This window comes from Phalangium opilio, unplaced genomic scaffold (genome assembly GCF_054372755.1).
Source record: "Phalangium opilio isolate 3A_F unplaced genomic scaffold, DU_Popi_V2 ptg000106l_1, whole genome shotgun sequence".
NCBI lineage: Eukaryota > Metazoa > Arthropoda > Arachnida > Opiliones > Phalangiidae > Phalangium > Phalangium opilio.
In genome coordinates, this window is record NW_028324208.1 from 4,510,965 (window position 1) to 4,536,588 (window position 25,624).

At 41.9% G+C, this 25,624-nt stretch overlaps 33 non-coding genes across 33 annotated transcripts; all 33 read right to left on the bottom strand.

Moving 5' to 3' along the window:
• Positions 1-352: 352 nt before the first annotated feature.
• On the bottom strand, positions 353-425 carry TRNAV-UAC (transfer RNA valine (anticodon UAC)). Its single transcript has one exon. It is a non-coding gene; the product is annotated as a tRNA-Val (tRNA).
• Positions 426-767: 342 nt separating this feature from the next.
• On the bottom strand, positions 768-840 carry TRNAV-UAC (transfer RNA valine (anticodon UAC)). The gene has a single exon. It is a non-coding gene; the product is annotated as a tRNA-Val (tRNA).
• A 204-nt stretch (positions 841-1,044) lies between these two features.
• On the bottom strand, positions 1,045-1,117 carry TRNAM-CAU (transfer RNA methionine (anticodon CAU)). The gene has a single exon. It is a non-coding gene; the product is annotated as a tRNA-Met (tRNA).
• A 65-nt stretch (positions 1,118-1,182) lies between these two features.
• Positions 1,183-1,255, bottom strand: TRNAV-UAC (transfer RNA valine (anticodon UAC)). The gene has a single exon. It is a non-coding gene; the product is annotated as a tRNA-Val (tRNA).
• Positions 1,256-1,736: 481 nt separating this feature from the next.
• Positions 1,737-1,809, bottom strand: TRNAM-CAU (transfer RNA methionine (anticodon CAU)). Its single transcript has one exon. It is a non-coding gene; the product is annotated as a tRNA-Met (tRNA).
• A 203-nt stretch (positions 1,810-2,012) lies between these two features.
• On the bottom strand, positions 2,013-2,085 carry TRNAV-UAC (transfer RNA valine (anticodon UAC)). The gene has a single exon. It is a non-coding gene; the product is annotated as a tRNA-Val (tRNA).
• A 480-nt stretch (positions 2,086-2,565) lies between these two features.
• TRNAV-UAC (transfer RNA valine (anticodon UAC)) lies at positions 2,566-2,638 on the bottom strand. The gene has a single exon. It is a non-coding gene; the product is annotated as a tRNA-Val (tRNA).
• A 13,131-nt stretch (positions 2,639-15,769) lies between these two features.
• Positions 15,770-15,842, bottom strand: TRNAV-UAC (transfer RNA valine (anticodon UAC)). The gene has a single exon. It is a non-coding gene; the product is annotated as a tRNA-Val (tRNA).
• A 65-nt stretch (positions 15,843-15,907) lies between these two features.
• TRNAI-UAU (transfer RNA isoleucine (anticodon UAU)) lies at positions 15,908-15,980 on the bottom strand. Its single transcript has one exon. It is a non-coding gene; the product is annotated as a tRNA-Ile (tRNA).
• Positions 15,981-16,320: 340 nt separating this feature from the next.
• On the bottom strand, positions 16,321-16,393 carry TRNAM-CAU (transfer RNA methionine (anticodon CAU)). Its single transcript has one exon. It is a non-coding gene; the product is annotated as a tRNA-Met (tRNA).
• A 341-nt stretch (positions 16,394-16,734) lies between these two features.
• TRNAV-CAC (transfer RNA valine (anticodon CAC)) lies at positions 16,735-16,807 on the bottom strand. Its single transcript has one exon. It is a non-coding gene; the product is annotated as a tRNA-Val (tRNA).
• A 204-nt stretch (positions 16,808-17,011) lies between these two features.
• Positions 17,012-17,084, bottom strand: TRNAV-CAC (transfer RNA valine (anticodon CAC)). Its single transcript has one exon. It is a non-coding gene; the product is annotated as a tRNA-Val (tRNA).
• Positions 17,085-18,669: 1,585 nt separating this feature from the next.
• On the bottom strand, positions 18,670-18,742 carry TRNAM-CAU (transfer RNA methionine (anticodon CAU)). The gene has a single exon. It is a non-coding gene; the product is annotated as a tRNA-Met (tRNA).
• Positions 18,743-19,635: 893 nt separating this feature from the next.
• On the bottom strand, positions 19,636-19,708 carry TRNAV-UAC (transfer RNA valine (anticodon UAC)). The gene has a single exon. It is a non-coding gene; the product is annotated as a tRNA-Val (tRNA).
• A 480-nt stretch (positions 19,709-20,188) lies between these two features.
• TRNAV-UAC (transfer RNA valine (anticodon UAC)) lies at positions 20,189-20,261 on the bottom strand. The gene has a single exon. It is a non-coding gene; the product is annotated as a tRNA-Val (tRNA).
• A 65-nt stretch (positions 20,262-20,326) lies between these two features.
• On the bottom strand, positions 20,327-20,399 carry TRNAV-CAC (transfer RNA valine (anticodon CAC)). Its single transcript has one exon. It is a non-coding gene; the product is annotated as a tRNA-Val (tRNA).
• A 204-nt stretch (positions 20,400-20,603) lies between these two features.
• On the bottom strand, positions 20,604-20,676 carry TRNAV-UAC (transfer RNA valine (anticodon UAC)). Its single transcript has one exon. It is a non-coding gene; the product is annotated as a tRNA-Val (tRNA).
• A 480-nt stretch (positions 20,677-21,156) lies between these two features.
• TRNAV-UAC (transfer RNA valine (anticodon UAC)) lies at positions 21,157-21,229 on the bottom strand. The gene has a single exon. It is a non-coding gene; the product is annotated as a tRNA-Val (tRNA).
• Positions 21,230-21,294: 65 nt separating this feature from the next.
• On the bottom strand, positions 21,295-21,367 carry TRNAV-CAC (transfer RNA valine (anticodon CAC)). Its single transcript has one exon. It is a non-coding gene; the product is annotated as a tRNA-Val (tRNA).
• A 204-nt stretch (positions 21,368-21,571) lies between these two features.
• TRNAV-UAC (transfer RNA valine (anticodon UAC)) lies at positions 21,572-21,644 on the bottom strand. Its single transcript has one exon. It is a non-coding gene; the product is annotated as a tRNA-Val (tRNA).
• Positions 21,645-22,124: 480 nt separating this feature from the next.
• TRNAV-UAC (transfer RNA valine (anticodon UAC)) lies at positions 22,125-22,197 on the bottom strand. Its single transcript has one exon. It is a non-coding gene; the product is annotated as a tRNA-Val (tRNA).
• Positions 22,198-22,262: 65 nt separating this feature from the next.
• TRNAV-CAC (transfer RNA valine (anticodon CAC)) lies at positions 22,263-22,335 on the bottom strand. The gene has a single exon. It is a non-coding gene; the product is annotated as a tRNA-Val (tRNA).
• Positions 22,336-22,539: 204 nt separating this feature from the next.
• TRNAV-UAC (transfer RNA valine (anticodon UAC)) lies at positions 22,540-22,612 on the bottom strand. The gene has a single exon. It is a non-coding gene; the product is annotated as a tRNA-Val (tRNA).
• Positions 22,613-22,677: 65 nt separating this feature from the next.
• Positions 22,678-22,750, bottom strand: TRNAV-CAC (transfer RNA valine (anticodon CAC)). The gene has a single exon. It is a non-coding gene; the product is annotated as a tRNA-Val (tRNA).
• Positions 22,751-22,953: 203 nt separating this feature from the next.
• On the bottom strand, positions 22,954-23,026 carry TRNAV-CAC (transfer RNA valine (anticodon CAC)). Its single transcript has one exon. It is a non-coding gene; the product is annotated as a tRNA-Val (tRNA).
• A 755-nt stretch (positions 23,027-23,781) lies between these two features.
• On the bottom strand, positions 23,782-23,854 carry TRNAV-UAC (transfer RNA valine (anticodon UAC)). Its single transcript has one exon. It is a non-coding gene; the product is annotated as a tRNA-Val (tRNA).
• A 342-nt stretch (positions 23,855-24,196) lies between these two features.
• On the bottom strand, positions 24,197-24,311 carry TRNAV-CAC (transfer RNA valine (anticodon CAC)). Its single transcript has 2 exons — positions 24,275-24,311; positions 24,197-24,232 (listed from the first exon to the last, which is right to left on the bottom strand). It is a non-coding gene; the product is annotated as a tRNA-Val (tRNA).
• Positions 24,312-24,376: 65 nt separating this feature from the next.
• On the bottom strand, positions 24,377-24,449 carry TRNAV-CAC (transfer RNA valine (anticodon CAC)). The gene has a single exon. It is a non-coding gene; the product is annotated as a tRNA-Val (tRNA).
• Positions 24,450-24,653: 204 nt separating this feature from the next.
• Positions 24,654-24,726, bottom strand: TRNAM-CAU (transfer RNA methionine (anticodon CAU)). Its single transcript has one exon. It is a non-coding gene; the product is annotated as a tRNA-Met (tRNA).
• Positions 24,727-24,928: 202 nt separating this feature from the next.
• Positions 24,929-25,001, bottom strand: TRNAV-UAC (transfer RNA valine (anticodon UAC)). Its single transcript has one exon. It is a non-coding gene; the product is annotated as a tRNA-Val (tRNA).
• Positions 25,002-25,066: 65 nt separating this feature from the next.
• Positions 25,067-25,139, bottom strand: TRNAV-CAC (transfer RNA valine (anticodon CAC)). Its single transcript has one exon. It is a non-coding gene; the product is annotated as a tRNA-Val (tRNA).
• A 204-nt stretch (positions 25,140-25,343) lies between these two features.
• Positions 25,344-25,416, bottom strand: TRNAV-UAC (transfer RNA valine (anticodon UAC)). The gene has a single exon. It is a non-coding gene; the product is annotated as a tRNA-Val (tRNA).
• Positions 25,417-25,481: 65 nt separating this feature from the next.
• Positions 25,482-25,554, bottom strand: TRNAV-CAC (transfer RNA valine (anticodon CAC)). Its single transcript has one exon. It is a non-coding gene; the product is annotated as a tRNA-Val (tRNA).
• Positions 25,555-25,624: the final 70 nt, after the last annotated feature.

Consider the following 25,624-nt stretch of genomic DNA (forward strand, 5'->3'; position numbering starts at 1 on the left):
CATAGATACGTAGTAATGCTGAGTTTTCCAAGACACCTAGCTTATTTTTATGCCCAATCACGATGGTCAAAATATGTATCTAACATGGGCTCGATCTTGGAACCTTCCGCGTGTGAAGCGGACGTGATACCCACTACTCCATAGATACGTAGTAATGTTGAGTTTTCCAAGAGACCTAGCTTATTTTTATGCCCAATCACGATGGTCAAAATGTGTATCTGACATGCGCTCGATCTTGGAACCTTCCGCGTGCGAAGCGGACGTGATAACCACTTCACCATAGAAACTTAGTGATACTGAGTTTTCCAAGAGGCCTAGCTTATTTTTATGCCCAAACAATATGGTCAAAATATGTATCTACCAGGGCTCGAACCTGGGACCTTCCGCGTGTAAAGCGGACGTGATAACCACTACACCACAGATACGTAGTAACACTGAGTTTTCCAAGAGATCTAGCTTATTTTTATGCCCAATCACGATGGTCAAAATATGTATCTGACATGCGCTCGATCTTGGAACCTTCCAAGTGTGAAGCGGACGTGATACCCACTACACCATAGATACTTAGTAATACTGAGTTTTCCAAGAGGCCTAGCTTATTTTTATGCCCAAACAATATGGTCAAAATACGTATCTACCAGGGCTCGAACCTGGGACATTCCGCGTATGAAGCGGACGGGATAACCACAACACCATAGCTACGTAGTAAAGCCAAGTTTTCCAAGAATCCTAGCTTATTTTTTTGCCCAATCACGATTGACAAAACATGTATCTACCAGGGCTCGAACCTGGGACCTTCCGCGTGTAAAGCGGACGTGATAACCACTACACCACAGATACGTAGTAACACTGAGTTTTCCAAGAGATCTAGCTTATTTTTATGCCAAATCATGATGGACAAAACATGTATCTAACATGGCCTCGATCTTGGAACCTTCCGCATGTGAAGCGGACGTGATACCCACAACACCATAGATACTTAGCAATACTGAGTTTTCCAAGAGACCTAGCTTATTTTTATGCCCAATCACGATGGTCAATATATGTATCTACCAGGGCTCGAACCTGGGACCTTCCGCGTATGAAGCGGACGTGATAACCACTACACCATAGATACGTGGTAATGCCGAGTTTTCCAAGAGACCTAGCTTATTTTTTTGCCCAATCACGATTGACAAAACATGTATCTACCAGGGCTCGAACCTGGGACCTTCCGCCTGTAAGGCGGACGTGATAACCACTACACCATAGATACGTAGTAATACTGAGTTTTCCAAGAGACCTAGCTTATTTTTTTGCCCAATCACGATTGACAAAATATGTAGCTAACAGGGCTCGAACATAGGACCTTCCGCGTGTAAGGCGGACGTGATAACCACTACACCATAGATACGTAGTAATGCTGAGTTTTCCAAGACACCTAGCTTATTTTTATGCCCAATCACGATGGTCAAAATATGTATCTAACATGGGCTCGATCTTGGAACCTTCCGCGTGTGAAGCGGACGTGATACCCACTACACCATAGATACGTAGTAATGTTGAGTTTTCCAAGAGATCTAGCTTATTTTTATGCCAAATCATGATGGACAAAACATGTATCTAACATGGCCTCGATCTTGGAACCTTCCGCATGTGAAGCGGACGTGATACCCACAACACCATAGATACTTAGTAATACTGAGTTTTCCAAGAGACCTAGCTTATTTTTATGCCCAATCACGATGGTCAATATATGTATCTACCAGGGCTCGAACCTGGGACCTTCCGCGTATGAAGCGGACGTGATAACCACTACACCATAGATACGTGGTAATGCCGAGTTTTCCAAGAGACCTAGCTTATTTTTTTGCCCAATCACGATTGACAAAACATGTATCTACCAGGGCACGAACCTGGGACCTTCCGCGTGTAAAGCGCACGTGATAACTACTACACCATATATACGTAGTAATTCTGTGTTTTCCAAGAGATCTAGCTTATTTTTATGCCAAATCACGATGGACAAAACATGTATCTACCAGGGCTCGAACCTGGGACCTTCCGCCTGTAAGGCGGACGTGATAACCACTACACCATAGATACGTAGTAATACTGAGTTTTCCAAGAGACCTAGCTTATTTTTTGCCCAATCACGATCGACAAAATATGTAGCTAACAGGGCTCGAACCTAGGACCTTCCGCGTGTAAGGCGGACGTGATAACCACTACACCATAGATACGTAGTAATGCTGAGTTTTCCAAGACACCTAGCTTATTTTTATGCCCAATCACGATGGTCAAAATATGTATCTAACATGGGCTCGATCTTGGAACCTTCCGCGTGTGAAGCGGACGTGATACCCACTACACCATAGATACGTAGTAATGTTGAGTTTTCCAAGAGACCTAGCTTATTTTTATGCCCAATCACGATGGTCAAAATATGTATCTGACATGCGCTCGATCTTGGAACCTTCCGCGTGCGAAGCGGACGTGATAACCACTTCACCATAGAAACTTAGTGATATTGAGTTTTCCAAGAGGCCTAGCTTATTTTTATGCCCAAACAATATGGTCAAAATATGTATCTACCAGGGCTCGAACCTGGGACCTTCCGCGTGTAAAGCGGACGTGATAACCACTACACCACAGATACGTAGTAACGCTGAGTTTTCCAAGAGATCTAGCTTATTTTTATGCCAAATCACGATGGACAAAACATGTATCTAACATGGGCTCGATCTTGGAACCTTCCGCGTGTGAAGCGGACGTGATACCCACTACACCATAGATACTTAGTAATACTGAGTTTTCCAAGAGACCTAGCTTATTTTTATGCCCAATCACGATGGTCAAAATATTTATCTACCAGGGCTCGACCCTGGGACCTTCCGCGTATGAGGCGGACGTGATAACCACTACATCGTAGATACGTAGTAGTAGTGATAGCTATACAAATACGCATGGATCCAAGATGGCCGCCACCCCAAGATGGCGGCCAGACCCTCATCCACCAGACTTCCAAACAAAGATTAAGCTAAACTCCTACCTGACCAACCCTACCTTCCAGCATGCTATGACTCTTTAGAGGGGTTTTACCCATTTTTTCCCCAAAACAAGCTCGGCTTAACCCTCGGAGGCTGTAGTTCTTTTAATAAACCAGTCTAGTTATTTTGCAAGATTCTCGTTTGAATTTCCCGTCATAAACCTTTTAAGTATGTCTGAGAAAAAAAGACAAATATACAAATAAAGATTTTTTAATAACAAATACCAAATAATATATACAATAAAATAGAGAATAACAAGAATATAAATATAAACAAAGATATTGCCACTGTTTGTCATTAAGAAGGTCAATACTTCTTTTCTTTGAGTTGTGGCTTGTTCCCACATAAAAAACCGTGTTACATACTGAATTCTAAATTAAAAAACAAAAATATTTACCGCCACTTTTACCGCTAATGAAAACCACTCTTTAAATCATAGTTTTGAAGGTAATTGTTCTTATCTCTAGTGTAAAAAGCATCTTGTTCAAAGTGACATTTTGATTTTCAAAACTTGATATTTTAGTCGAGATCTTAACTGAAAGCCGATCTTTAAATCGTAATTAGCGCCGCGTTTTATCAACAATTTCACGACATCAACGCGGCATTCACTCTAGCGGGGCGTCGGGCCGCCAGCTTTTTTCAGGCGCTCTGGTGGTACATGCCTCCATTGTTTCAAGAAGATCTTGGGCATTTCGGCTCCGAATCCTATCCACGTTGATCGAGCGAACAGCTGTTAAGTTTGAGAAGGACATCGAAGTCAAGGCCTCACTGAAGAGAACGTGCTCCAGCTGGTGCAGGGTACGTAGAACTTTATGTGGTAGCAGGGCTTGTCGGGTTGTACGGGCCATGTCCCATAAAATTCTTCGTTGACCCTTTACCTCCCGAAGGAAGTTACATCCGAGCCACTGTGGGGGGCCTGGTCTTCTTGTCTGGTTGTTTGAGCCAGAACTTCTCCTTCATTGCAGCGTCAGTCCGACCTTGTGAATGAAATCGAACCACAACCAAAAGGCTTTGCTCGTGCATTCTTATGGCTGAGGCGACTTCACACAAATTTTACGCAACTTTCAAGAGACCAATGGAAAACACGTGAAATTAAGTCTTGCCGCGGAAGAAGTAGCAGGACTTAACTTAAACTCGATTTTCCTTCATTGCGATAGTCAGTTGTATGGACACAAATGACGCTGCAATGAAGGGCGATTCATGAACCTCCAGGACATTAACCATCAGGATGCATGAAGAAATCTTACTGATGGCCTGGTCACTCTGTCAGGAGAAGCCGCGATGGAAATTTCGACTTCAGACAAATTTACGCAACGTTTCGTGCAGCCACATGTAGCAAAGTAGAGATTGCCCCGAAAAGCTACGTAAATCGAGGAACATGAATCGAACTTGGTCTCTTTTCAGGCTATTCCTGAGAAGAGACAGTTGAAATAATCGAACTTGGTTTCTTTTCCTTGGTCTCATTCCCGTTGGAAAATTGAGTTTGGTCTTTACTCACCCAGCAAAAGCGGCACGAGTTAAAGCAAGACATCTTTAGTTGGACTTTTAAGAGCATAGCTGAGCAACTGATAACTTTCTTCGCGAAACACGGAGCTTATATACTAAATGACCGAGAGCAGATTTAATATTAAACAATTTCTGTAGATAAAAAAATTTATTTTTTTTATGGACCACACCCTGTAGACCACACCCTTTAACGTACTATTAAAGCCGCGTGTTTTATATAATAACTGCATCAAACAGGTTGAAACCGGCTCAATCTAACCAGGGCGTTGTCTTTTTTATTGGAATCGGGTAGGGTCAATTACCTAACTACGTAGATTTTTCAAGGGTAACGACTTTAAAAGTTTAAGAATTTTTAAAGTTTTTTTTTTGATGAAGATAAACGGCGTGTTTTTTAAGATCGTCCATAGCTCAGTGGGTAAAGGCAGGGTGTACTAATGAGATACCCAAAAAGGTGGCGAGTTCAAATCCCGGCCAGTCTACCGAGCTATGGACGATCTTTTTATGTATAAAATAAGGTTTGTTTAAGAAGTTGGGGTTAGTTGATAAACAGGCGTTAGTCATGAATGACGACTTTTTTTAACTTTAGCGTCTAATACGTGTTTAGATATATACCCAAACAATACCCAATCAAGTTTTAAAAATTATTTGCATCAACCTTTGAACTTGACTAATGATTATGAAGTTGGGTTGGCAGAAATCACATTTCCAAATCACTGGGTGAATATAAGCGAAGAGTTTAACAAGTTTGAAATTCAGGTCGTAAGTGACCCAAACCGTGACAACTATGCAGCTGTTAGAGAGCCTGTTGAATATCAAAAAATAGAGATACCTGTCAATCGTTATACCAAGACCAAAGAGTACGAACTGCCCCAAAATTTTGTCCAACTGTTAAATGATGATGTAAACAGTCATCCGTATTTAAAAGGCAAATTATCTTTTAAATTAGTGAATAAATATAAAGACGGGTCCCTAGGAAAACAGTTAGATACAAACTTTCCCGTTTACCTGCAAGTTTTAGGAGAGGAAAACATACGGTTCAAAATACCAGCTGATTCCCCCTTGACCACATTATTTGAATTTAAAGAGAATAATTACGAAGATGTTCCATATATATCCAAATATCCTGTATCAAAGCATGCTAAAAATATAAGTTTAAATTACACTAATAATTACGTGGAAATCGAAATTGATAATGTTGGAGATAGTTTTAAAAAAAAATTTGATTACAAGTACATTCCCAAAGCCGCCATTAAACGTAAAACAAGCCACGAAGTTCCGCCGATAAGAAAAAAGCCTCAACCAGAATATAAACCTGTACCGCCAACTATACCTATTTTACCGCGAACAACGCCTTTTCTTCCGATACCTATTGCTACGACTGAACCCGTAGTACTTGTACAACCACAGCCAGCTAAAATAACCCCTCCACCCAAAATAACTATTCCAAAACAAACCTTCCCAGAGCCTAAACCCTACTATCCAGCATTTCCGAAAATTGACCCACCTAAAACGACCAATTCGCCATCCACTAACCCAACCCCTCCAAGTTCGACTAAACCGATACCTCCAAGTTCGGATAAACTAATACCTCCGAGCTCAACTAATTCAGCCGCTACTACAACGATTAATTCAGCATCTACCACAACAACTAAACCAACATCTACTACAACAACAACAACTAGGCCAACCCCGTCTACTTCAGATCCCTTAAAGATTCTGACTACAGAGCCACCAAAGGCTGAATTACCAAAGTGAAAGCCGGAGCCAACGAAGTCCGAACTACCAAAACCAAAGGCTGAATTACCAAAGTCAAAGCCGGAGCCAGCGAAGTCCGAACTACCAAAACCAAAGGCTGAATTACCAAAGTCAAAGCCGGAGCCAGATCCCCTGAAACTTCCGGATCCCCCCAAAATTCCAGCTCCGGACCCATATAAGCCTGATCTATCAAAATAAGAGGCCCCGAAACCCTCTACCTTCGAACCACTGACGCCGACCCCCTCGCCAACGGAGGTTGAGGAAATATATATATTTCCAGACCCCCCAAAACCTGACTTACCGAAACCCGACCTATCGAAACCCGACCCATCCAAGCCTGACCTCTCAAAATCTCCAGACTCTACAACATCCTCTACTTTTGAGCTACCCGTATTACCGACCCCCTCCCCACCGCCGGTTGATGAAAAACCCTTGTTTCCGCAACCGGTTGATTCGCCAGAGAAAAAACCCGAGCCAATTATCTCTGAAAAGCCTAAGCCTATTAACCCTGAAGATTATGATAACTACACAGTATTGTTCTTACCTCAAACTTTTAAAGCCAGTAAAACGCCAGAGAAAAACGCCGAAGGGCTTTATCGAGCCGTAGCCAACACTTTAGAAAAATTAGTATTTAAAAAAATTCAAGTAACATACCACACAGTAGATAATTGGGGGTATGCTATCGTGTATAATTTCAAAACACCGGAATGGGTGGAAATTAAATTTTCTCCCCAAGTAGCTAAATTGCTTAACGCTGACCCGAATAAATATTATTCCGGAAGACACCAACTAGGACCCTTGAGCATGACGTTAGAAGAATATACTATAGACAAAGACAATGCATACATAGAATATCGAGTTAATAGAACCATAAAGCGCTCTACCCCTTGGGAAGAACCCTGGCTTTATTTCTTTTTTAAAATTACAGGCGAGTTTAGATCGACAGATGATTATAAGATTTATGAAGATATTGCCGAAAACCTCCAAATAACTGCGCGCAATTTTGACCCTTTAAGATTGCAACAGGCCGAATTTAGCGTTATTAAACAAGGAGCGGAACGTTATTTTAGAGTCTATTGTCCCGCAAAAATTGAAATGCTCTTCCCAAAGGAATTGCGTGATATATTAAATTTAGAAGCTGAATACGTTGGTGGGACGTTTTTATCTAGTAAACCCTTAGAGCGTAATTTTACGCATTTCAAAACAACTGATGACACATTTGTAAATTATCGCGTTCATGACTCACTAATGTATCTATTTACTAAGACTAGTTTCACAAAAATCAAAATACCCGCGGGCGATTATACCTGCGATTTTACGGCAAGCGGGGCCGTAATTCCCTTCTCTTTACATTTAAAAATTATAAACCAGTTATTGGGTGTTCAAGAATATATGCCCCGCCGGTATTTTAAAATGTACATTCTCAAAACGGCGCAGGAAGATAGATTTTATGTTCGTCTCGAAATAGAACCAGGTGTTCGCGTATCGGTAGCTGGACCAATGGCTCAGTTATTTAACATTCCCGAAGAGGGAGAATTTTTTCAACACAGTCATTCGGGAGTAGCTCTGGTAAATCCTCGATTCAGAATAATGACCCTGACAGCGGATAATAATTTTTTGGACTAGCGAATACGATGTGGATAGATTTCCAGAAGACCCAAATATGGCTGACCAGCCGTATTTACCCGGGTCTCAAGCCAGACGAGTTGATAATTTCGCGTGCGAGATTCCTCCCGGGGTATATTATCATATTAGCGATGTTTCAAGTGCTATGAGCGAAGCCATGTCACCGACGCATAGAAAAAGTCTAAAATTTACGCAGAATGTAGACGGAACCGTCACGGTTTCAAAACTGAACGATACGGTCTCAATTTTGTTTCCCAAAACAACACCCGGACGAGGATTGGGACGATTGTTAGGTTTTAGTAGTAATCAATTGGATCGGTATATCAATAACGAGACGTCAGAGTATCCCGCGGATATCATGAGAGGCGTCGATGCCATTTTGTTTATACCAATATTATCCGTCAACAAGTAGTGGGTGGTGGTCAAGCCCCTCTGCTACGTTTCATAAAAATGCCGGCTTTTTCGCTGCTAGACGAGGAGAACCAGGAAATATTTAATAATATCGATTTTTATCCAATTTCAACTAGTGATATACAAGAAATTGAAATTGAATTGAAATCCGATTACGGGGAAAATATGCCGTTTAATTTAGGCAAAGTATATATTAAACTGTTTTTTAGGCGTCGACGTCAATAGAACTTGAGCAATGGTACCCAATACATATACTCTGTATTTCCAAAGAGGATCGTCCCTTCCGGCTTTACACGCAAACGTTTTCCAATCGGGGGATCGTTTTAGTGTCGGCGGTATTTTCAATTCTTTATTACGCAAAATTACACCCTTTATTAGGCCGGCCATTAGTACTTTAGCGTCCGAAGCTGTTGGGTTAACGAGTAGAGTAATTAGCGATGCCCAAAACCCCGGAATATCACCTCGAGAATCGATTAAACGAAATGTCAAACAATCTATAAATTCCCTACTACATAAAGGCGTGGACCGGTTCGTCAACACTCAAAGCGGGACGGGCCGAAAACGAAAGAGGACTGCTAAAACAAGCCGGAGCAAACGTGTTAAGCGACGCACTAAACGCGATTTTCTAGACTAAACATGTCGACCTACGAAAGTGTTCTTTCCGACTTTGAAGTATTTGAAAAGCCAGTGGTGAATAATAATATTGTTGGGACTAAAACGACTGCTCGTTATCCAATTGCTCCACTAACTAATGCTAAATATATAGAATTTATCATTCCTCCCTCTAACAATTATCATGATTTGACTAAAACTCTTCTGAGATTAAAATTTCGCGTTTTACACGAGGACGGCACGGCCGTTCCAGATGCGGAAAAGAAAGTCTCGGTAACAAATTTAATAATTGCCTCGCTATTTTGTCAAGTAGAATTATTTCTTAATGGCGTCGCCGTCCAGCAACCTAATAATATGTACCCATACATGGCCTATTTTAAAATACTTTTAAATTATGGACAAACGGCGGCCAATTCCTGGTTAACTTCTATGTTATATTATTTGGATACCATTATCGATCCGGCGGCGGCTTTAGAAGATGCCAATATTAACAAGGAAGATAATGGTATTGGTCGTCGCGCTGAACGCGTGGCAAAATCAAAGACGTGCGATGTAATTGTTCGAATTATTTTTGGATATGTTCAAAACGCCCAAATTCTTACTAGATAATATCGAGGTGCGAATTAGACTTCATCGAAGCTCCACGGATTTTGCTATTATTCACAATGAAGCGGGCAAAAAGTATAAGATTGATTTAACGGAATGCACCTTGTTTACGCGCGAAATTGAGGTTAATCTCGAACTGCAACTAGCTCACGCTCAGATGTTAAATTCGGGAATAAACGCTCGCTACGAAGTAAACTCTATTGTTATGAAAAATTTCTTAATAACCACCGGAACGCAAGATTTTATTAGGGACAGCTTGTTTACGGGGCAATTACCCTCGCGAACTGTCGTGGCTTTCGTTACTAATAAAAAATTTGTAGGGGAAGCAACTTCCAACCCCCTGGATCTCCAACACTTCAAACTCGATTTCATGCAATTCTCTTTAAATTCACAAAATTATCCCGATATCCCGACTACGCCTAATTTTGACAACGATCAATACGTTAGATGTTACAATTCTTTATTCGAGGGTCTCGAGATATTAGGTCTTGATCGGGGAAATGTAATTTCTTACGATTTATATAAGAAGGGTTTTTTTGTCGTTGTTTTTGATTTGAGTAGAGAACATCTCGCTTCGTTAGGTCTAAATTCCATGCCCCAGACTGGTAACTTGCGCTTATCGTTAAGATTTAGCTCTCCGCTAACCGAAAACGTCACGTGCATTGTCATGGCCGAATTTCCAAACAACCAATTAATAATATCTAAAAACAGAGAAATTATTTATAATCACCCCAACGTATAAAAGACTAAAACTTTATAAATACAATATCAGTCGCGAGCCAATATGCACCAAGTACACATCGTCACGCCAAAGCTCGACATTTGCGTCATTGAATCGATTGAGCCTAAAATTTTAATTCAAAGGTCGGATATGCGTACAAAAACTATATTAAAACCTAACGCCTGTTACGCTTTGTTTCGGTTTCAAAATGAACTCACGTCCTTTTTTGACGGAAAAATACCTCGCTATCATATTTGGTTGCCCGTCAAAGAGCGCATCAAGCTGGAATGCTTCGTGAACTCGAAAGATGAACGTCTAATCGATCTTCGATACTATGAACGAGGCAGCGGCAGTCGTTATTTCCTCAACTTTAGCACCAGCGAAGGATTTAGCCTGAACAAAACAGGATGGCAGACATTGATCGACTTAAAACCGTTGATTGACGAGGATCTCAAGGCTAAAGGGATAGCTGTCTGTCGCATGCGCGAATTAATTTTAAACGAGCTCACTACCACTTTGTTTTACGTCACTTCCACTTGCGCTAACGTCGAGTGTCGAAAACAAATATGCCACTCTCAAAGCTGCTCGGAATTTGACACAAATTTCAGCGATCGAGTCGAACGTAATTTGCACGAAGCGCTGCCTCAATTGGATCGTGAGAAAATTTTGCATCAATTTGAGACTGAACACGGATGGATTGAAGATCAAGAGGATATTTACGCTTATTTTGTCAACAGTTTTGCCGATTTAAAGAATGCCTTGATTTATGGCTATTAAAATCAATGTACTGATATATCGTATTTGTTTAACTGATATTGTTTTTATAAAATACCTTTGTGTGTATTAAATAAAGTTGTTTATTGGGAAACTATTTAGTCGTTATTTATACTTGTTAAGACATGGACGCTAAAATTAGGAAAATTTATTACGACGTGGCTAATCCGGGCGCCTATGGGTCGCTAGCGAGATAACAAAAGGCCTTACCGGACGTGCCAAAAGCAAAATTAATCGCCTTTCTCGAGAAACAACCCGCCTACACGAAACACCGATTTCGACGTTTCCGATTCAAAACCAACCAGGTGTACGCCTCGACTATCGATGACGTTTTTCAAGCTGATTTGTTGGATCTACCAAAATTAAAACGTTTTAATAAAAATGTTCGCTATGTTTTGTGCGTCATTGACGTCTTAAGCCGCTACGGATGGACAGTACCTCTTAAAAACAAAACATCTGGCGAGGTTATCGAAGCTTTTAAAAAAATATTTCGAGAGAGGATCCCTTTAAAAATATACACTGACTACGGTGGAGAATTTAGTTCGCGCAACTTTGATTCCTTCTTGAAACGGCACAATGTGCAAATACATTTTGCCCGGAGTCAGCATAAGGCCAGTCTAGCGGAACGCTTTATTAGAACAATTAAGGAACAAATTGCCCGGGTTATTACAGCCACGGGGAATAAAAATTACGTTAAATATTTACCTTTAATTACTCAAGCCTATAATGAACGGGTTCATTCAACTACTGGAATTGCACCGGCTCATGTTAATATAGATAACGAATCAATCATTTGGAATAAACTGTACGGGAAATCAAACGGCATTAATCGATACGCACCGAGGCTTAAAGTTGGCGATCACGTGCGTCTCTCTATAGCTAGTCGAGTATTTAGAAAAACCAGCTCGGGAGGCACGTTTACTGACGAAATATTTCGCGTTGTTGACGTCATACCCAGGTCACCACCCGTCTATCGCGTAGCGGATTTAAAGGGGGAGCAAATTTTGGGTGTTTTCTACAGCGCCGAATTACAAAAAGTCTCGTTACCTGAGACGGGTCTTGTCAAGACTAAATTATGAACACTTCGCAAATAAACGCTCTTTTAACTTGCGACAAAAGAACGCGACCCTACTATTTAGGATGCTTCCCCGTAGATAAACTCCCAGTACATCCTAAAAGGCCCAAATTTTGCTTTATATTCAATAACGAAGCTGCTGGAGAGGCTGGAGAACATTGGATAGCGTGCTTTTCTAACAATGACACGGTGGAAATGTTTTGCACTTACGGAAAGTCGCCGCGATACTATAAAGTTAATTTAAAACGATACGGGAAACGAGTTGTTTACAATAAACAACAAATTCAACATCCATTTTTTCAACTGTGCGGTCTGCATTGTAGTCTGTACCTAGCGCTCCGTTGCGAGGGCGTGGCTAGAAAGACGATATTAGACGCCATTTACGCTAATAACCTTAAACTTAACGACTATGTCGCCTTATTATATTTATCTTTACATTTAAAAAACATGTACACAGATATTGTTCGCAATAAAACAATTTTTTATTTGTCTTAATATTACATTTAATTAATCAATATCACGCCATTTATGATGTCGAGGTCTTCGTTCGTTAGATGGAACTACTGGACCGAGATTTTGAGGTCCGTCTTTCTTTTTCCGAGGTTTTTTCTGTTTTTTCTTGTTCTTCCGTTTAGCGGAGGACGTCTCAAACAGGTTTTCCAAGTCCGTTAAATTGTCCCCGTTTTCCTCCGCTAAATTCTCTTGTTCATCGACAATTTCTTCTTGAAAATCGTCGGGATTTGCATAACCGACAGCCCCTTCTTCTAGCTCTCTTTTGGCGTAAAAAATGTGTTTTGCAAACGATTTGCCAGAACTTCGGCTTGCCGTTTCACCATATCTCCAACATAGGTCGGCCCATATTGCTGGTAAAAATCTTCTTGTGTTGGTGTCCCAACAGCCGTTTCGCTTTTAAAAACCTTTTGCCGAGGCTCGGTTCGTTTAGGCGTAGTAAAAGAACTGCTCGACGTGCTTGTTGTCGGTGATGACGGGGCATAACTAGGCCATGACAATTTTTTTTTCGCGGCGGCATTTTAGGAGTGACCGGTAATGGCGGCGTGGGGACATTTGACATTGCCTGTGTTACGACCTCAAATTTAGGTAAAGGAATTTGTTTCTCGATACTCAAATATTTCTTAAAAGCGTCTAAATATTTATAATTTATCGTAAGCATTCAATGGCGATTTTAAAATATCCTCAATCTCTCGGTCCAAAGCCGAGTGTTCTTGGGCAGCTGTTGAAGTTACTGCGCTAGCCGGCACAAGCACCATTTGTTTCATAGTTTAGCAGCTATGGCTTGGACAATTGAAGGCAAAATTGCTGCAAGCAACGTCGTAAGAAAACCACCTGATTGCTGCAACAACAGCTTTTTTTTGCTTTTTTGCGACAAGGTACTTGATCCGAGTTGTCTAATAATTTTCTTGTACTTTGCTAGCCTTTTCTTACGGTCTTTACTCAAATAAATACCCCCGCCCTTTAAATTCTTACAAATTGTCTGAATGCTCTTTAATTGAGGCGCGCTACTATTGTTTAAGAGGGTTCGCCGTTGTTTACAGCTAGTTTGACGCAAACTCTGTAAAAAAGGGACAAATTTGGCAAACTTGGCTGAGGGACGGGCTACGACGAGTCGGGAGCGTTTTACTGATCGACGTTTAACGCGTGGGGCCATTATTCAAAAGACAATTAAATTTAATCGACATAGACATACATAGGTGATTCGTGAGGTAGAACACGCGACCTTAATCGTAAATTTTCCGGAGTTTCTTGTTTTAAATCAATTAACAAATAGCTATAGGGTTCTCTAGTGGCTAGTCTGTACGCGTCCGTAATACGCTTCGGGTTATCTGGACTTATTTGTTGCGCTAAATATCTAATAGAGGCGACATCGCGAGGATTTTTCATTATTATAAAATAGGAAGAGTTTTGAGAAATTATCCGCGATTGGCTACCCTTGGGAGACAGTTGTTGAGTAATAATAATAACCGTATACCCTAAATGATGCGATGTCACGCACACTAAATCGGCAATATGAGCTTGTTTAAATAATTGGCTAGCTAAGTCGTCTAGTATCATGTGGGAGTCGCGATTCATTTCCCAATAGTCCGGATCCGCCGTTGGCAAGCCTTGAATAAATTGAATTCCCGGAATCAATTGTTTCAATTTTTCGTAGTTTGGTTGCCAGGCGGCGTAGCAATAAATAACCTTTTTATGCGGTGGGTCAAACATAAGCTGATGATTTTGCAATAAGTTACTTAAAAGAAAACTCTTCCCCGCTTGCGTTGGCCCCACGATTAGAAATTGAGCGGGTGTTTGGAACTTTAAAGAATGCGAGACTGACTCGGTTGGATTCATTTTAAATAATAAACATTTTATTATTGTTCACAGGTTATTTATATTAAAAAACATAGATATTTAAAAAACATTAATAATCAAAAAATTAAAACACTATAAACCCAAAAACCCCAAAAAAACCCTTACATATTTAAACAGCATTAAAAAACAATATAAACAAAAAAAACCCTTTTACCAAAAAAAATCCCTATTAATTAATTGTTTTTAAAAATTTTTTTTCAAATTCCGTTATCCTTTGGCGAAAGCGTTGGTCGTTGATGAGGTCAAAGTTCACGCGAGACTCGAAGGGTAGTTGGTAGACACGCACTACAGTAGAAAACACGACGGATTTATGCGCACGCGCACTTTTTCGTTTCCCGACCGCTCTTTGTTGGTGGCTGGACATGTTTGGATTAGAGGCTCGCAAACATCTTCGCCCTCGCTGGTCGGGAAGTCGGGAACCCCTTGACGCAGTGGTTTGTTGCTGCACGGCTTTTTGGAAACCATCGGACACGATGGACTGTGCTTCCGATGTTCCCTCGATGGATGGTCCGTGCAACGCCACTGGTACAGGGCAATGCCGCAAAAGGCGCAGCGCGTCGTCTGTGTTTCTACATCTGCAAGATAGAAACCGTCTTTGGCCAGGGCTTCGATAGGAACGCAAGATTCCCACAAGCCCTCAAAAGTATGTCTTCGCCTAGCCTCGTAATTCATGCGAAAGAAATGTTGAAGAGGGTGTTGCCTCTTTGAAACCGTAGGGTCGACTGGTTGTCAAATCGGCGTTCAACAATCTCTTATTCGAGGTTTGGCGAAATCTTTTGGTGATTTTAACGGGCTCTAGCTGCAGCTTGTATTTGTCCCGTTTAAATTTAAAAGGGACATTGACTGTAACTTCCTTTTCCGGATTCATCGCCACACTTTCAAAGGTTTCAAAGTCAAGTTTTTCCAGATTTTCTCCATTTAACGTCAACCCTTTAATTTTCTTGACTTCTTTTCCTTTGCTAGTGCGAAACGAGTAACTTTTGGCACCGGTACTACAAAAGGAAGTTATATAATCACCGCCGAGTTCGTCCGCCCAGCAACCAATATGTAGCGGACGTGATAACCACTACACCATAGATACGTGGTAATGCCGAGTTTTCCAAGAGACCTAGCTTATTTTTTTGCCCAATCACGATTGACAAAACATGTATCTACCAGGGCTCGAACCTGGGACCTTCCGCGTGTAAAGCGCACGTGATAACTACTACACCATATATACGTAGTAATACTGTGTTTTACAAGAGATCTAGCTTATTTTTATGCCAAATCACGATGGATAAAACATGTATCTACCAGGGCTCGAACCTGGGACCTTCCGCGTGTAAGGCGGACGTGATAACCACTACACCATAGATACGTAGTAATACTGAGTTTTCCAAGAGACCTAGCTTATTTTTTTGCCCAATCACGATTGACAAAATATGTAGCTAACAGGGCTCGAACCTAGGACCTTCCGCGTATAAGGCGAACGTGATAACCACTACACCATAGATACGTAGAAATGCTGAGTTTTCCAAGACACCTAGCTTATTTTTATGCCCAATCACGATTGACAAAACATGTATCTACCAGGGCTCGAACCTGGGACCTTCCGCGTGTAAAGCGCACGTGATAACTACTACACCATATATACGTAGTAATACTGTGTTTTCCAAGAGATCTAGCTTATTTTTATGCCAAATCACGATGGACAAAACATGTATCTACAAGGGCTCGAACCTGGGACCTTCCGCGTGTAAGGCGGCCGTGATAACCACTACACCATAGATACGTAGTAAAGCTGAGTTTTCCAAGAAACCTAGCTTATTTTTTCCCAATTCATGATGGACAAAATATGTACCTACCAGGGATCGAACCTGGGACCTTCCGCGTATGAAGCGGACGTGATAACCACTACATCATAGATACGTAGTAATGCTGAGTTTTCCAAGAAACCTAGCTTATTTTTTGCCATTTCACGATGAACAAAATATGTATCTAACATGGGCTCGATCTTGGAACTTTCCGCGTGTGAAGCGGAAAAGATAACCACTACACCATAGATACTTAGTAATACTGAGTTTTCCAAGAGACCTAGCTTATTTTTTTGCCCAATCACGATGGTCAAAATATGTATCTACCAGGGCTCGAACCTGGGACCTTCCGCGAGTAAAGCGGACGTGATAACCACTACACCTTAGATACGTAGTAAGACTGAGTTTTCCAAGAGATCTAGCTTATTTTTATGCCAAATCACGATGGACAAAACATGTATCTACCAGGGCCCGAACTTGGGACCTTCCGCTTGTGAAGCGGACGTGATAACCACTACACCATAGATACGTTGTAATGCTGAGTTTTCCAAGAGACCTAGCTTATTTTTATGCCCAATCACGATGATCAAAATATGTATCTAACATGAGCTCGATCTTGGAACCTTCCGCGTGTGAAGCGGACGTGATACCCATTACAACATAGAAACTTAGTAATACTGAGTTTTCCCAGAGACCTAGCTTATTTTTATGCCCAATCACGATGGTCAAAATATGTATCTACTAGGGCCCGAACTTGGGACCTTCCGCTTGTGAAGCGGACGTGATAACCACTACACCATAGATACGTAGTAATAATGAGTTTTCCAAGAGACCTAGCTTGATTGTATGCCCAATCACGATGGTCAAAATATGTATCTAACATGGGCTCGATCTTGGAACCTTCCGCGTGTGAAGCGGACGTGATAACCACTACACCATAGATTCTTGGTAATACTGAGTTTTCCAAGAGATCTAGCTTACTTTTTTGCCCAATCACGATGGTCAAAATATGTATCTAACATGGGCTCGAACCTAGGACCTTCCGCGTGTAAGGCGGACGTGATAACAACTACACCATAGATACGTAGTAATGCTGAGTTTTCCAAGACACCTAGCCTATTTTTATGCCCAATCACGATGGTCAAAATATGTATCTAACATGGGCTCGATCTTGGAACCTTCCGCGTGTGAAGCGGACGTGATACCCACTACACCATAGATACGTAGTAATGTTGAGTTTTCCAAGAGACCTAGCTTATTTTTATGCCCAATCACGATGGTCAAAATATGTATCTGACATGCGCTCGATCTTGGAACCTTCCGCGTGCGAAGCGGACGTGATAACCACTTCACCATAGATACTTCGTGATACTGAGTTTTCCAAGAGGCCTAGCTTATTTTTATGCCCAAACAATATGGTCAAAATACGTATCTACCAGGGCTCGAACCTGGGACCTTCCGCGTATGAAGCGGACGTGATAACCACAACACCAGAGCTACGTAGTAAAGCTGAGTTTTCCAAGAAACCTAGCTTATTTTTTCCCAATTCACGATGGACAAAATATGTATCTACCAGGGCTCGAACCTGGGACCTTCCGCGTGTAAAGCGGACGTGATAAGCACTACACCACACATACGTAGTAACAGTGAGTTTTCCAAGAGACCTAGCTTATTTTTATGCCCAATCACGATGGTCAAAATATGTATTTACCAGCGCCCGAACTTGGGACCTTCCGCTTGTGAAGCGGACGTGATAACCACTACACCATAGATACGTAGTAATAATGAGTTTTCCAAGAGACCTAGCTTGATTGTATGCCCAATCACGATGGTCAAAATATGTATCTAACATGGGCTCGATCTTGGAACCTTCCGCGTGTGAAGCGGACGTGATAACCACTACACCATAGATTCTTAGTAATACTGAGTTTTCCAAGAGATCTAGCTTTATTTTGCCAAATCACGATGGTCAAAATATGTATCTACCTGGGCTCGAACCTGGGACCTTCCGCGTGTAAAGCGGACGTGATAACCTTTACACCATAGATACGTAGTAACACTGAGTTTTCAAAGTGATCTAGCTTATTTTTATGCCAAATCACGATGGACAAAACATGTATCTACCAGGGCCCGAACTTGGGACCTTCCGCGTGTAAGGCGGACGTGATAACCACTACACCATAGATACGTAGTAATACTGAGTTTTCCAAGAGACCTCGCTTATTTTTTTGCCCAATCACGATTGACAAAATATGTAGCTAACAGGGCTCGAACCTAGGACCTTCCGCGTGTAAGGCGGACGTGATACCCACTACACCATAGATACTTAGTAATACTGAGTTTTCCAAGAGACCTAGCTTATTTTTATGCCCAATCACGATGGTCAAAATATGTATCTACCAGGACTCGAACCTGGGACCTTCCGCGTATGAAGCGGAAGTGATAACCACTACACCATACATACGTAGTAATGCTGACTTTTCCAAGAAACCTAGCTTATTTTTTGCCCATTCACGATGGACAAAATATTTATCTAACATGGGCTCGATCTTGGAACCTTCCGCGTATGAAGCGGACGTGATAACCACTACACCATAGATACGTAGTAATGCTGAGTTTTCCAAGAAACCTAGCTTATTTTTTGCCAATTCACGATGGACAAAATATGAATCTAACATGGGCTCGATCTTGGAACCTTCCGCGTGTAAAGCGGACGTGATAACCACTACACCATAGATTCGTAGTAACACTGAGTTTTCCAAGAGATCTAGCTTATTTTTATGCCAAATCACGATGGACAAAACATGTATCTACCAGGGCCCGAACTTGGGACCTTCCGCGTGTAAGGCGGACGTGATAACCACTACACCATAGATACGTAGTAATACTGAGTTTTCCAAGAGACCTAGCTTATTTTTTTGCCCAATCACGATTGACAAAATATGTAGCTAACAGGGCTCGAACCTAGGACCTTCCGCGTGTAAGGCGGACGTGATAACCACTACACCATAGATACGTAGTAATGTTGAGTTTTCCAAGAGACCTAGCTTATTTTTATGCCCAATCACGATGGTCAAAATATGTATCTGACATGCGCTCGATCTTGGAACCTTCCGCGTGCGAAGCGGACGTGATAACCACTTCACCATAGATACTTAGTGATACTGAGTTTTCCAAGAGGCCTAGCTTATTTTTATGCCCAAACAATATGGTCAAAATACGTATCTACCAGGGCTCGAACCTGGGACCTTCCGCGTATGAAGCGGACGTGATAGCCACAACACCATAGCTACGTAGTAAAGCTGAGTTTACCAAGAAACCTAGCTTATCTTTTCCCAATTCACGATGGACAAAATATGTATTTACCAGGGCTCGAACCTGGGACCTTCCGCGTGTAAAGCGGACGTGATAACCACTACACCACAGATACGTAGTAATGCTGAGTTTTCAGAGAAACCTAGCTTATTTTTTGCCAATTCACGATGGACAAAATATGAATCTAACATGGGCTCGATCTTGGAACCTTCCGCGTGTAAAGCGGACGTGATAACCACTACACCATAGATACGTAGTAACACTGAGTTTTCCAAGAGATCTAGCTTATTTTTATGCCAAATCACGATGGACAAAACATGTATCTACCAGGGCCCGAACTTGGGACCTTCCGCGTGTAAGGCGGACGTGATACCCACTAGACCATAGATACGTAGTAATGCTGAGTTTTCAGAGAAACCTAGCTTATTTTTATGCCCAATCACGATGGTCAAAATATGTATCTAACATGGGCTCGATCTTGGAACCTTCCGCTTGTGAAGCGGACGTGATAACCACCAGACCATAGATACGTAGTAATGCTGAGTTTTCCAAGAAACCTAGCTTATTTTTTTGCCCAATCACGATGGTCAAAATATGTATCTACCAGGGCTCGAACCTGGGACCTTCCGCGTGTAAAGCGGACGTGATAACCACTACACCATAGATACGTAGTAACACTGAGTTTTCCAAGAGATCTAGTTTATTTTTATGCCAAATCACGATGGACAAAACATGTATCTACCAAGTCCCGAACTTGGGACCTTCCGCTTGTGAAGCGGACGTGATAACCACTACACCATAGATACGTAGTAATGCTGAGTTTTCCAAGAGACCTAGCTTGATTTTATGCCCAATCACGATGGTCAAAATATGTATCTAACATGGGCTCGATCTTGGAACCTTCCGCTTGTGAAGCGGACGTGATAACCACTAGACCATATATACGTTGTAACACTGAGTTTTCCAAGAAACCTAGCTTATTTTTTTGCCCAATCACGATGGTCAAAATATGTATTTACCAGGGCTCGAACCTGGGACCTTCCGCGTGTAAAGCGGACGTGATAACCACTACACCACAGATACGTAGTAATGCTGAGTTTTCAGAGAAACCTAGCTTATTTTTTGCCAATTCACGATGGACAAAATATGAATCTAACATGGGCTCGATCTTGGAACCTTCCGCGTGTAAAGCGGACGTGATAACCACTACACCATAGATACGTAGTAACACTGAGTTTTCCAAGAGATCTAGCTTATTTTTATGCCAAATCACGATGGACAAAACATGTATCTACCAGGGCCCGAACTTGGGACCTTCCGCGTGTAAGGCGGACGTGATACCCACTAGACCATAGATACGTAGTAATGCTGAGTTTTCAGAGAAACCTAGCTTATTTTTATGCCCAATCACGATGGTCAAAATATGTATCTAACATGGGCTCGATCTTGGAACCTTCCGCTTGTGAAGCGGACGTGATAACCACCAGACCATAGATACGTAGTAATGCTGAGTTTTCCAAGAAACCTAGCTTATTTTTTTGCCCAATCACGATGGTCAAAATATGTATCTACCAGGGCTCGAACCTGGGACCTTCCGCGTGTAAAGCGGACGTGATAACCACTACACCATAGATACGTAGTAACACTGAGTTTTCCAAGAGATCTAGTTTATTTTTATGCCAAATCACGATGGACAAAACATGTATCTACCAAGTCCCGAACTTGGGACCTTCCGCTTGTGAAGCGGACGTGATAACCACTACACCATAGATACGTAGTAATGCTGAGTTTTCCAAGAGACCTAGCTTGATTTTATGCCCAATCACGATGGTCAAAATATGTATCTAACATGGGCTCGATCTTGGAACCTTCCGCTTGTGAAGCGGACGTGATAACCACTAGACCATATATACGTTGTAACACTGAGTTTTCCAAGAAACCTAGCTTATTTTTTTGCCCAATCACGATGGTCAAAATATGTATTTACCAGGGCTCGAACCTGGGACCTTCCGCGTGTAAAGCGGACGTGATAACCACTACACCACAGATACGTAGTAATGCTGAGTTTTCAGAGAAACCTAGCTTATTTTTTGCCAATTCACGATGGACAAAATATGAATCTAACATGGGCTCGATCTTGGAACCTTCCGCGTGTAAAGCGGACGTGATAACCACTACACCATAGATACGTAGTAACACTGAGTTTTCCAAGAGATCTAGCTTATTTTTATGCCAAATCACGATGGACAAAACATGTATCTACCAGGGCCCGAACTTGGGACCTTCCGCGTGTAAGGCGGACGTGATACCCACTAGACCATAGATACGTAGTAATGCTGAGTTTTCAGAGAAACCTAGCTTATTTTTATGCCCAATCACGATGGTCAAAATATGTATCTAACATGGGCTCGATCTTGGAACCTTCCGCTTGTGAAGCGGACGTGATAACCACCAGACCATAGATACGTAGTAATGCTGAGTTTTCCAAGAAACCTAGCTTATTTTTTTGCCCAATCACGATGGTCAAAATATGTATCTACCAGGGCTCGAACCTGGGACCTTCCGCGTGTAAAGCGGACGTGATAACCACTACACCATAGATACGTAGTAACACTGAGTTTTCCAAGAGATCTAGTTTATTTTTATGCCAAATCACGATGGACAAAACATGTATCTACCAAGTCCCGAACTTGGGACCTTCCGCTTGTGAAGCGGACGTGATAACCACTACACCATAGATACGTAGTAATGCTGAGTTTTCCAAGAGACCTAGCTTGATTTTATGCCCAATCACGATGGTCAAAATATGTATCTAACATGGGCTCGATCTTGGAACCTTCCGCTTGTGAAGCGGACGTGATAACCACTAGACCATAGATACGTTGTAACACTGAGTTTTCCAAGAAACCTAGCTTATTTTTTTGCCCAATCACGATGGTCAAAATATGTATTTACCAGGGCTCGAACCTGGGACCTTCCGCGTGTAAAGCGGACGTGATAACCACTACACCATAGATACGTAGAAGCACTGAGTTTTCCAAGAGATCTAGCTTATTTTTATGCCAAATCAAGATGGACAAAACATGTATCTACCAGGGCCCGAACTTGGGACCTTCCGCTTGTGAAGCGGACGTGATAACCACTACACCATAGATACGTAGTAATGCTGAGTTTTCCAAGAGACGTAGCTTATTTTTATGCCCAATCACGATGGTCAAAATATGTATCTAACATGGGCTCGATCTTGGAACCTTCCGCGTGTGAGCGGACGTGATACCCACTACACCATAGATACTTATTAATACTGAGTTTTCCAAGAGACCTAGCTTATTTTTATGCCCAATCACGATGGTCAAAATATGTATCTACCAGGGCCCGAACTTGGAACCTTCCGCTTGTGAAGCGGACGTGATAACCACTACACCATAGATACGTAGTAAGCTGAGTTTTCCAAGAGACCTTGCTTATTTTTATGCCCAATCACGATGGTCAAAATATGTATCTAACATGGGCTCGATCTTGGAACCTTCCGCGTGTGAAGCGGACGTGATAACCACTACACCATAGATACGTAGTAACACTGAGTTTTCAAAGAGATCTAGCTTATTTTTATGCCAAATCACGATGGACAAAACATGTATCTACCAGGGCCCGAACTTGGGACCTTCCGCGTGTAAGGCGGACGTGATAACCACTACACCATAGATACGTAGTAATACTGAGTTTTCCAAGAGACCTAGCTTATTTTTTTGCCCAATCACGATTGACAAAATATGTAGCTAACAGGGCTCGAACCTAGGACCTTCCGCGTGTAAGGCGGACGTGATAACCACTACAACATAGATACGTAGTAATGTTGAGTTTTCCAAGAGACCTAGCTTATTTTTATGGCCAATCACGATGGTCAAAATATGTATCTGACATGCGCTCGATCTTGGAACCTTCCGCGTGCGAAGCGGACGTGATAACCACTTCACCATAGATACTTAGTGATACTGAGTTTTCCAAGAGGCCTAGCTTATTTTTATGCCCAAACAATATGGTCAAAATACGTACCTACCAGGGCTCGAACCTGGGACCTTCCGCGTATGAAGCGGACGTGACAACCACAACACCATAGCTACGTAGAAAATCTGAGTTTTCCAAGAAACCTAGCTTATTTTTTCCCAATTCACGATGGACAAAATATGTATCTACCAGGGCTCGAACCTGGGACCTTCCGCGTGTAAAGCGGACGTGATAACCACTACACCACAGATACGTATTAACACTGAGTTTTCCTAGAGACCTAGCTTATTTTTATGCCCAATCACGATGGTCAAAATATGTATTTACTAGGGCCCGAACTTGGGACCTTCCGCTTGTGAAGCGGACGTGATAACCACTACACCATAGATACGTAGTAATAATGAGTTTTCCAAGAGACCTAGCTTGATTGTATGCCCAATCACGATGGTCAAAATATGTATCTAACATGGGCTCGATCTTGGAACCTTCCGCGTGTGAAGCGGACGTGATACCCACTACACCATAGATACTTAGTAATACTGAGTTTTCCAAGAGACCTAGCTTATTTTTATGCCCAATCACGATGGTCAAAATATGTATCTACCAGGACTCGAACCTGGGACCTTCCGCGTATGATGTATATAACATGGGCTCGATCTTGCAACCTTCCGCGTGTGAAGCGGACGTGATAACCACTACACCATAGATACGTAGTAACACTGAGTTTTTCAAGAGATCTACCTTATTTTTATGCCAAATCACGATGGACAAAACATGTATCTACCAGGGAACGAACTTGGGACCTTCCGCTTGTGAAGCGGACGTGATAACCACTACACCATAGATACGTAGTAATGCTGAGTTTTCCAAGAGACCTAGCTTATTTTTATGCCCAATCACGATGGTCAAAATATGTATCTACCATGGGCTCGATCTTGGAACCTTCCGCGTGTGAAGCGGACGTGATACCCACTACACCATAGATACTTTGTAATACTGAGTTTTCCAAGAGACCTAGCTTATTTTTATGCCCAATCACGATGGTCAAAATATGTATCTACCAGGACTCGAACCTGGGACCTTCCGCGTATGAAGTGGACGTGATAACCACTACACCATAGATACGTAGTAATGCTGAGTTTTCAAGACACCTAGCTTGATTTTATGCCCAATCACGATGGTCAAAATATGCATCTAACATGGGCTCGATCTTGGAACCTTCCGCTTGTGAAGCGGACGTGATAACCACTAGACCATAGATACGTAGTAATGCTGAGTTTTCCAAGAAACCTAGCTTATTTTTTGCCCAATCACGATGGTCAAAATATGTATTTACCAGGGCTCGAACCTGGGACCTTCCGCGTGTAAAGCGGACGTGATAACCACTACACCATAGATACGTAGTAAAACTGAGTTTTCCAAGAGATCTAGCTTATTTTTATGCCAAATCACGATGGACCAAACATGTATCTACCAGGGCCCGAACTTGGGACCTTCCGCTTGTGAAGCGGACGTGATAGCCACTACACCATAGATACGTAGTAATGCTGAGTTTTCCAAGACACCTAGCTTGATTTTATGCCCAATCACGATGGTCAAAATATGTATCTAACATGGGCTCGATCTTGGAACCTTCCGCTTGTGAAGCGGACATGATAACCACTAGACCATAGATACGTAGTAATGCTGAGTTTTCCAAGAAACCTAGCTTATTTTTTTGCCCAATCACGATGGTCAAAATATGTATTTACCAGGGCTCGAACCTGGGACCTTCCGCGTGTAAAGCGGACGTGATAACCACTACACCATAGATACGTAGTAACACTGAGTTTTCCAAGAGATCTAGCTTATTTTTATGCCAAATCACGATGGACAAAACATGTATCTACCAGGGCCCGAACTTGGGACCTTCCGCTTGTGAAGCGGACGTGATAACCACTACACCATAGATACGTAGTAATACTGAGTTTTCCAAGAGACGTAGCTTATTTTTATGCCCAATCACGATGGTCAAAATATGTAT